Consider the following 9,236-nt stretch of genomic DNA (forward strand, 5'->3'; position numbering starts at 1 on the left):
TGTATAAATAAATAAATATCTGAGACATTGATAGGTCAGCTTTCAATAAAAAAAAATCTAAGGTGATTTGCATGAATATTAAAAATATTATCAAATTAAAATAGAATCTAAAAGCAATAAATTCCAGCAGCAAAATGAGTAAAAAGCAACAGGGAGCTGTCATAAAAGAGCAGCCAGAATATTCTAAATTCTCACAGGAAGGATGAAGAAAATATGGGATTTGATGAAATCAAATTAGAGAATCAATTAGAGATCAAATTAGAGACGTACAATTATCCAACCAAGAGGGGTGATTGTTGGAAACTGGTTTAACTTTTTTGCCTGCACTGAAACCCCAGAAGAAAAGAAACATGGTAGCAATATTATTGTGTATCAATACTCTAATAGGTGAGTGCTAAATATTATCTTATAACCTTTTGACCATGGACATATCAGGAAAGCAAAGAGGCATCTTTTAGAGCTAGTTCTCCTATAGTGGCAGTTCTCATATATTCCTACATTGCAGAGGAATAGCAACTGTCCCTATTCATCCCAGCATATGATGTTTTCCAGGGGCTGTTGCTGGAGTCTTCCTTGGGGCCATTCTCATGACCTACTGGGCAGGGAGAGGTCATCTCAAACCTTGCCTTCCCTCCAAGACAATCCTCTGTTGCTCAGTGGGAATGCACTTCACGCTCCCACATAATCAGCCCTGCTCTGTGCAAAGCAAAACAGTACAGACTGATCTGAGGCCAGGACTCATCCTCGCTTCCATGAAGCCCACAATGCAGCACGTAACATGTGCACTGCATTGGGAGATTCCCCCAAGAGATGGGCGCTCTAGGCACCTGTCTCTGTGTGCAGCTGGGCTGGAAGCAGGTAGCCGGGGGTAAGGGAACCCTCACTCTCTTAACCTCGGCTAATGGCCAGGCTTCAAAGTCTGGCTAGGCAGTGCTGGCCTGCTGGGATCGGGCCTGATCCAGTTGTTCTCACATGCAGCATAACCTGGGCTAGGCATCCTTAGCTCAGGTTATGCTGCACATGATAACAGCCTCCTTGTGTTTGTGAACCACTTTGAAACAGGGCTCGTTTGCTTTTCTGTGTAGACCACTTTGAGAACTTTCTTCTTAAGGAAGACACCAAGGCTTGCTTCTGACAGAAGTCTATTTATATGATTCTTCTTGTGAGGGGAGCCAATGGTTGATTCTAGAGGGCAGGGCTTGTCCAGGTCTGAAGGCTCTAAAGGCTGCTGCAGTGCAACAAGCTGATATAAAGGGCAGTCAGACATGTAGCATGATAGCCCAGATAGAACCTGGTCAGTTTGTAACCTGAAGGCAGAGAAGAAGCAAAGCAGACAATCCTAAGGGTAAGTGCCGAAGCTTTGCTGTCACCACAGACCTGTGCTGGGATACACAGAGTAGGGCCTTCAAAGAGCCTCTTAATGACTGGGTATCTTCCTTAAGATATCCTAGACTCAAATGTTTTAGGGCTCATGTTTAACAATACCTCTGAAATCCAAGGTCAGTGCTTTCCAAAAGGGGGACACACATTCTTACTGCTTCAGCATTATTGCAATTCAACAGTGTAACTCGACTCACGGTGAAGTTCTCAGTTAGCGTTAATGGCATAGTATGCAAATCCACTGAAATGTGCTAAATTCATTGTTAAAATCAGAGTAGGACATGCCAAACTCTTGTTGATCATGGCCATGCATTTTTTTCAAGGATGGGATGATTTCCACAAATCACAAACTGCATCCAGAAGATTTATTGTGTGAAAGAATAACATATACAGATGGCTCCTACAGTTCGTGTGTCTGCTGTGAAACTCTTCAAGTATATTATTAGTTTATTTAAAATATTTTAAAATGTTTATACATTTAGATGAGGTTAGCTAACAGTTATTAGATAAGAAGCATAAAAACAAATAATCACAATAACAGAAGTGAAAGTTTATATAAGATTGTGGAGCACTTACAAACAACTAGTGCTTTCCCATGTTTAGAAGCATCACTTTGTAAATTTAAGCTTCATTTCTGTCATTCCAGTGAGCAAATTAAAAATTATGGATGCTAACAGTAACAAATGTATTCACTGCTATATCTCAAATGAAGTCACATAGCCACATGTCATGTGATAATGGCACCTATTATCGAGCAGTTGGACTATGTGATTGCCCTTCACAGGCAGAACTTGCTCCTCATGGTGCCATCAGTGCAAAGCAAGCTTCTTCTTTGCTGCCGCTTTTCAGTCTGTTGCCAAGCCATATTGCTTCTCCCTGGACAACATTGTAAAAATCTGTCCTTTCAGGTCTGATACCTTAAAATCCTTCATTATGCTCTTGTTATCTGTTGCCTATTCTATGTTGGGATTGCTCCAACATTGGCAAAATCAGAAAAAATCAGCAGAAATCCGATGCAATCTTGAGTTCCCAATATCAGGTCAGAACTATTAGAACTAATGTCAGAACTAAAGTCAGAATTCAGTCAAAATGGTTGGAATCACAAAATGGCATCCAGAGCTACAAAATGGCATCCAGAGAATGCTCATGAAAAAAAACCAAAGTCATTTTCTGTCATCTGCCCATGCCTGCCTGCTTGCCTCTCTGCCCACTCACCTTTAAAAAAAAAAAAAATCACATTTTATACCACCTGATATGTACATCTCTAGGATTTAAAATATTTAAAAAATCAACACCAAATAAAATACAAAAGACACAATAAAAACAATAGCATAAAATAGTTATTGAAACAAATTATTAAAATTATTAAAATTAATTCTAATTAAAAGCTTGCAAGAACAGGAGAGTCTTGAATGTCTTTCTGAAAACAAACAGAGAAGTAGATGCTCTTATTTCAGAAGGGAGCATATTCCAAAGCCCTGGGGCAGTCACAGAGGAAGCTCAGTCCTGAGACAACACCAGATGAGCTGGTGGCATCCATAACTGGACCTCTCCAGAAGATCATAACAGGTGGCAGGGTTCATGACAATGGGGGCACTCTCTTAAATAGCCTGGGCCCAAGCTATTTTGGGTTGATTGATTGATTGATTAGCCAATTTTAAATTTACATTTTAACTTACCACATTAAACAGAAAGTGGTGGATTCCTAAATGAGACATCACTATTTGCCACGATTCTCAGATATGACAACAGTTCCTGGGTTATTATTATTATTTAATTAAAAATCATCAGATGAACCAATGCAGTCTAAATTAAAAACACAGAGTCCTTGTGACTTCTGAATGTGACATCACTATTTTCTGTGATTCTCAGATGTGAGTACGATGTCTGGGCTATTTTAAAAATTAATTAAAAATCAACAAATGGCCTGATGTAGTTGAAATTAAACACACAAATACCTGCCATCCTCTGCTATGTCTGTGCCAAATTGCAGAGCTCTCCATCAAGCCAGGATTGGTCTGTTTCTTTCTTTCTTTCTTTGTTTGCTGTAAAAGTTTGTGTTTCCCTATAGATGTCTATGGGAACTTTTACTGATAATATTGGAAAGCTAATTGGAAATCTGATTCTGATACCAATTCCGATATTCTGAAGGATCCAAAGACCTGATTCCTACATCTATCAGACTAGATTGGATCAGATTGGATCCAATATTTCTGATTGTGCACACCCCTACTATCTACTATTCCTGTTCTTCAGACCATGTGAGTGTCCACCCCCAAATCTGTTTTTCAACATCCAACATAAACTCCTATTTTTTTAAAAAGTTTTTCTGCTCTTATTTCCATGTATATTTCTAATCTTATTTCTGTATCTTTCTGCTTTTATTTCCCAATATACCCTTCTGTTTTTGCACCCTCCAACTATACCACTCTCCCTTGCTCTCTTAATCCTTTTGTTCTTGCCTTATTATCAAACTTTGGATCGTAAGCAGTTAGGGACAGAAATCCTATTTAGCTGGGGCGACTGTGTAGGGAGATCCAGCTCTTTGGCATTCTACTGGTTCCCTGAAGCTGCTATTAGCTATGGAGGGGGAAACTTGCAAGAAATTTTAGTGCCTGTAGGTTTCCCTTCCATGGCTTTTGAAGGTGATTTGAATTGGGCCTGTGATATGGCAGGGGGAAAGGATGAGATGCTCCTTCCCACTATGCCATGGCTCCAGTCCTAATCAGAGCTCCCTGTGACTTCTTTTTGAAAATAAGTGGGGAGTTCTAAGCTATGAAATCTAGAGTTCTATGACGTGGTCTGAGGACACATGAAACAAACATGTTGTTGAAGAGAAGAAAGTCCAGGTCTGATCAGTGTCTGGATGGGTGACCACCAAGGAATCCCATGTACTCTGCCTTGAGCTTCATGGTGGAAGAAAGTCAGAATACAAATGTACTAAGTAAATAAATAAAGTGTCCATTCCAGGCTTGGTTAACTTTGGCCTTCAGTTAGACCTTCAATGTAACTTACTGCAACTGTGCAGGGCACATTAAAATGAATGCAGGTTGCATGGAAGCAGTGCTTGGTGGATTTCAGTGCTAAAACTTGCAATTATAGAACTCCAATATTAAATACACACCATCTCTGCTTGAGTTAAATCAAGCTCCTTTGCTAGCCTCCCACCAGACACCTTTGGCATCTCGAAAGCAAGACTTGCCGTTATGATTGCAGATGCTCTGAATGTGCACTGATCCTCTCCTGCTACAGCTTTTGTTTTCAGACCTCCTTTTTTTCAATGGTTGCCATAGAATCTCCCAATTATCATATGAAAGGCACACACACAGAGACACACACACATACAAGCCGCACAAAAGTCCATTGCTAAAACCATGAACTTTTTATTTTTTTATTTTTATGTAGAAAGAGGAGATCTGAAGTAAAATAATTGGTGAAGAAAAGGCTGGTGCTAATTCTTCAGCTTTTGTAGAAGATTATGGTTGTTATGATTATTTTAATTATTTATTCTTTTAAATAGGTGAATTAAGTACTAAGTATTTTTCCTGATCAGCACTGTCATAGCTATTATGGGAAATTAATTCACTGAAATACATTTTAATTACTCCGTGAGTCATGGGATAGACATGCATTTTTTCTCACGTTAATGCATTATGCACACAGCTCTAGTTTGAGCTTGCCTGATTTTCACTGAATATTTCAATTATCAGTTCCCATACACTGCTGAGGATGGGGAAAAAAAACAAACAACCCAAAACAGAACACCAGGAAATGGTTAATGAAAGCCCTCTTTGGTATTATTATCTCAGGACAACTAGTTGCTATTCTCCAAGAGTAGTGACTGTAAAATATTGGTCATGTAGCCTGAAAGCCTAGAAAGTGGGGAAACTTGATTCTTACTGTTCTATAATACTTAGTCCAGTTCCAATGATTTTTTTAAAATTAGATTGTCTCCTTTAATGTTAACTTTAAAGTAACATTAAATGTTATGATCCTTATAAGGCATGATCCAAGTTACAGGTTTTTTAAGTCTTATTGAATGAGGGAGTTAAGCATGCGTTTAACCCTCCCATTAAAAGAAAAGAGGAATTAACTAGTTGGATCAGGCCTCTTATTGTTATTTATCATTATGCTTTTCGTTCTTAGTAGGCCTGGTGCTTACTTAGGTGGCAATCTGATAAACCAAGCTTCTTAAGAATTTCCTGTCTATTCTGACAAGCCTGGAGAATGACAGCTATTTGTATTGTATTTTATAGGAATGATTACACATTTTGTACCATTTCTATTTAAAAATTGCTTCCGGGTTTGTGGAACCACTACTGTAGCAGAAATGATGAAGATGAAGAATGGCTGACATGACACAGATGCTAATGGAGCCTCAAGGCTCTGTTGCAGGGCTGCAGTAAAGCCGGAAGATGGCCATGACACTTTTAAAAACTGGTGACAGCACAAGCAGCATTGCCACATTTATCTCCATTTGCATCAATGGGGATAAATATGGTAATGATGTTTGTGCAGCCCCCAGTTTTTAAAAGTGTCATGGCCATCTTCCAGCTTTGCCACAGCCCTGCAACAGAGCCTTGAGGCTCCATCAGCATCATGTCAGGCACTATTATTATTATTTACAAGTTACATCAAATTGATATTGAGATGCTGATGGTGATTTACAAGTTGCATCAGCTTTGACAGATAGAACAGCAGGGTGTATGGGTCACTCCCATACAACCCTAGTTCCCCACTTCTATTCCCTGTTCTCCTCCTTTCCATACATCACTAAGGCCACTGACACAAGAAAACCAAAGAGAAAAACCAGTCATGATTTCCCAAGCTTGGCACTGCCCACTGCTCTCCGGGATCTGATAATGTAGAAAGGAAAATTTCCTCCTTTCACCAACCCTCTATTCAGCTCTCTCAATTGTGTTGCTCTATTGGCCTTACATTCAACACCATCTATAGAGGTGATAGTATGGGGCCAGGGGCAAATCCAGCTAGTTTGTGGGGCCCTCCAAAAATTAGGGCCCTGAGTGTTCACTTTGCTTGCTTTGCCCTAAAGTCAGCCCTGCTTACATTGATTATATTGATTTTGGTGTTTTTTAACCCTAGTTGTTATTTTAATTGACAGAAAATGTCATTTTTATCTCGCTTGTTGTATAACAGCTTGAGTATTTTAAGAGAAAATGGTGGTGTATACCTTTTATTCTAAGTAATAAATAACCCAAGTGAATAGGTAATCTCTCTCTCTGTATATATATATATATATTTCTCTTAGGTGTACCCATCGCTAATCCCATGAGTGGCAGCTCTCGCGAGAATTCGTGAGCAGCTGCCCAGATAGTGACAGGGACGGGGGAGAAAATGGCAGCAGCAGCCGGCTGACTGATGGGCAGACAAAGAAAATGACAGTGAATGGCGGCAGCTGGCCAGCCAAAGCGGCCGGGCAGGGAGGAAGACAGCCAGTGAGTGGGGAAGAAGACAGCCGGCGGGCAGGGAAAGAAGGCGGGGGGCAGGGGGGGAGAAGAAGGTTGCAGGGTGGGCAGGCAAAAAAGTGGTGGTGGCAAACTAGAGGCACAGATGCTCTGCACCCAGCCCTGATGCTCTGTGCCCAGCCCAGTTAGTATTTATTTATTATACATAATAAACAATCAAAGGGAAATACTCTGCATTGCTTCCTTTCTCCCCACGCCCCTCCCACCTCATCTCCTGCTTTTCTGGGAAGCACAGACCATCAGAAATATATTGATTCCCCTGCCCCTGCAATCAAGAACATGCCTACAGAGAGGAAACATGGCAATGTTCTCCCAGAGGTGAATATACTGGGACACCCAATATAAGGAATAGTAAGCAGATTTTGCCCACACCACCACAATGTTATCCTTCTTTATCCTTCCCACTCCACCCCATCCCTGCCCAGGAAGGAATTACATTGGAGAAAGTACTAGTAGGCATTACTAGGCTTTCTTCTGAACCTATCCCTGATGTCCCCAATGTATGGAATGAGAAGAATCTTTAGACTTTTTTCTACTGTGTTCTGGATTGTGTACCTTGTTTAGTTTCTCCCACAAAATGAAGCCAGTCGGTCTTCAGTCGCTCACTGTTGCTTGGTCACACGAGAGGGTGATGGAATCTTGGAAGGATGGAAAGGAATACTGGGAATTGGCTTTTATAAAACAAATAAAAATATAAACATATAAAATTATTTAATTTCTTCATCCTCGCAATGATCCTGTTTGTCAAAAATTCTTAGCAATTATTTCATCAAGCAACAACTGTACAAGTTGTTACTCTTTTGTTGTGCGGGGGGGGGGAGCACTTAGAGATATTGCATTTTTGTAGCAATTCATTCCCTGGGTTCATTCCCAATGAAATGCATTCCCAATGAAAGCCATTGAGATCCAGAGTGCCATCTTTACCATTCTGCTTTCTGGAACAGGCTGGCTTTCATTCAGTCTTTAAAACCTTTAATAGAGAGTAGCTTAACTTTAAAAAAAAATTATATCCATGATCATGTAGTATCTGGGATACCTGAAGCACACACTTTTTACTAGCGCAAGAAGACAGTGAAGAATTGTCTATGAAACCACTCACAGTAGTAAATTATCAATTATATTCTAAATGAAAGAAAATCTGGGCAATATGTAGCCCTATTCAGAAATTATGTTGTATGGGTGTACAGATGTCTGTACATTCATACATGTTTTTGTGTAAATGATTGTACCTGCATTCATTTTAAAAGTGAACCTCGGTACAGACTCCATCAAATATATGGTACAGATAGCAAGTGTATTGCTGTACCTGTGTTGAACATAATGGGTGAATAGGGCTTGAATGATCATCTCTTTAATGTCCTGCTTCCGAGTGCCTACTGGCATCTGACAGTTATTGGAAACAGAATGTATGTTTGACTATATGAGCCTCAGTCTGATACAGCAAGGCAGATTCGCCTCTTCTTTTGAAGCAGTATTTCATCAGTAACCATGATGAATTAAGAGGACATAAAGACTAGATTGGCTGCAAGTCAGAAATGATGGAATAGCCGTGTCCTAAAATCAGCTTTATGTATTTATTTCTAATACCTGCTACCCTGTTTTTCTCTTCACAAGGATCCAAAATGACGTACAGCAACAGATCTATTAACCATCAATAAAGCACAACAAATTAGCATTAATAAAAAAGACCAGTTCAAACAAGAAGAGAAAAAACACAGAAAGAGCTAACCACCAGCAGTCATCAGAGGTCAGAAAGCACCTGCTAAAACCACAGTAGCTGACATGCAGACCAACAAAGCACTGGCATGGGATCAGTGTATTTGAAGAGTTTCAGACTAACAGTGTAAATAATGGAAATAAATAATGGGCATCTATCACACACAGAGGCGTAACTATAGGGGGGCAGGGGGGGCACGTGCCCCGGGCGCCATCTTTTCTGGTCACGTGGGGGGCGCCGCCATGACAATTTTTTTAATTTTTTTATTAATTTTTTGTTAATACAAATGTTTCCTGCTCAGTGCAGCAGCGCTGCAGCAGTCAAGGGAGCGCGTCGGCGCCCCCTCCCCCATGAGCGGTCCCTTCCGCGCCGCCCGTGCCTCCCCCATTGCTTTGCTGGCGCCTGGCGGCCAGTCAGTGGCCTGGCTTGGCGGCGGCGGCAGGCACTTGTGAGGAAAAACCTAAGTATAATGTAGTATGTTGTGGGGGCGGGGGGGGCATGGGGGGGCACCATTTCAGTGCTTGCCCCGGGCGCTGTTTTCCCTAGTTACGCCTCTGATCACACAACTATGCTTGCCAAATCTTGTATTTTACGCAGGAGCACTCTTGTTCAATTGCAGATGTGTTCCATTGCCATGCAGACGGTATGTTGTG

The 9,236-nt window shown here is 40.8% G+C and overlaps 1 long non-coding RNA gene across 1 annotated transcript; it reads right to left on the reverse strand.

Annotated features, from left to right (window-relative positions):
* Positions 1-1,994: 1,994 nt before the first annotated feature.
* LOC128339706 (uncharacterized) lies at positions 1,995-8,580 on the reverse strand. The gene is made up of 3 exons (XR_008313180.1): positions 8,454-8,580; positions 7,422-7,504; positions 1,995-2,595 (listed from the first exon to the last, which is right to left on the reverse strand). It is a non-coding gene; the product is annotated as an uncharacterized LOC128339706 (long non-coding RNA).
* Positions 8,581-9,236: the final 656 nt, after the last annotated feature.

This window comes from Hemicordylus capensis, chromosome 1 (genome assembly GCF_027244095.1).
Source record: "Hemicordylus capensis ecotype Gifberg chromosome 1, rHemCap1.1.pri, whole genome shotgun sequence".
Classification (NCBI taxonomy): Eukaryota; Metazoa; Chordata; class Lepidosauria; order Squamata; family Cordylidae; genus Hemicordylus; species Hemicordylus capensis.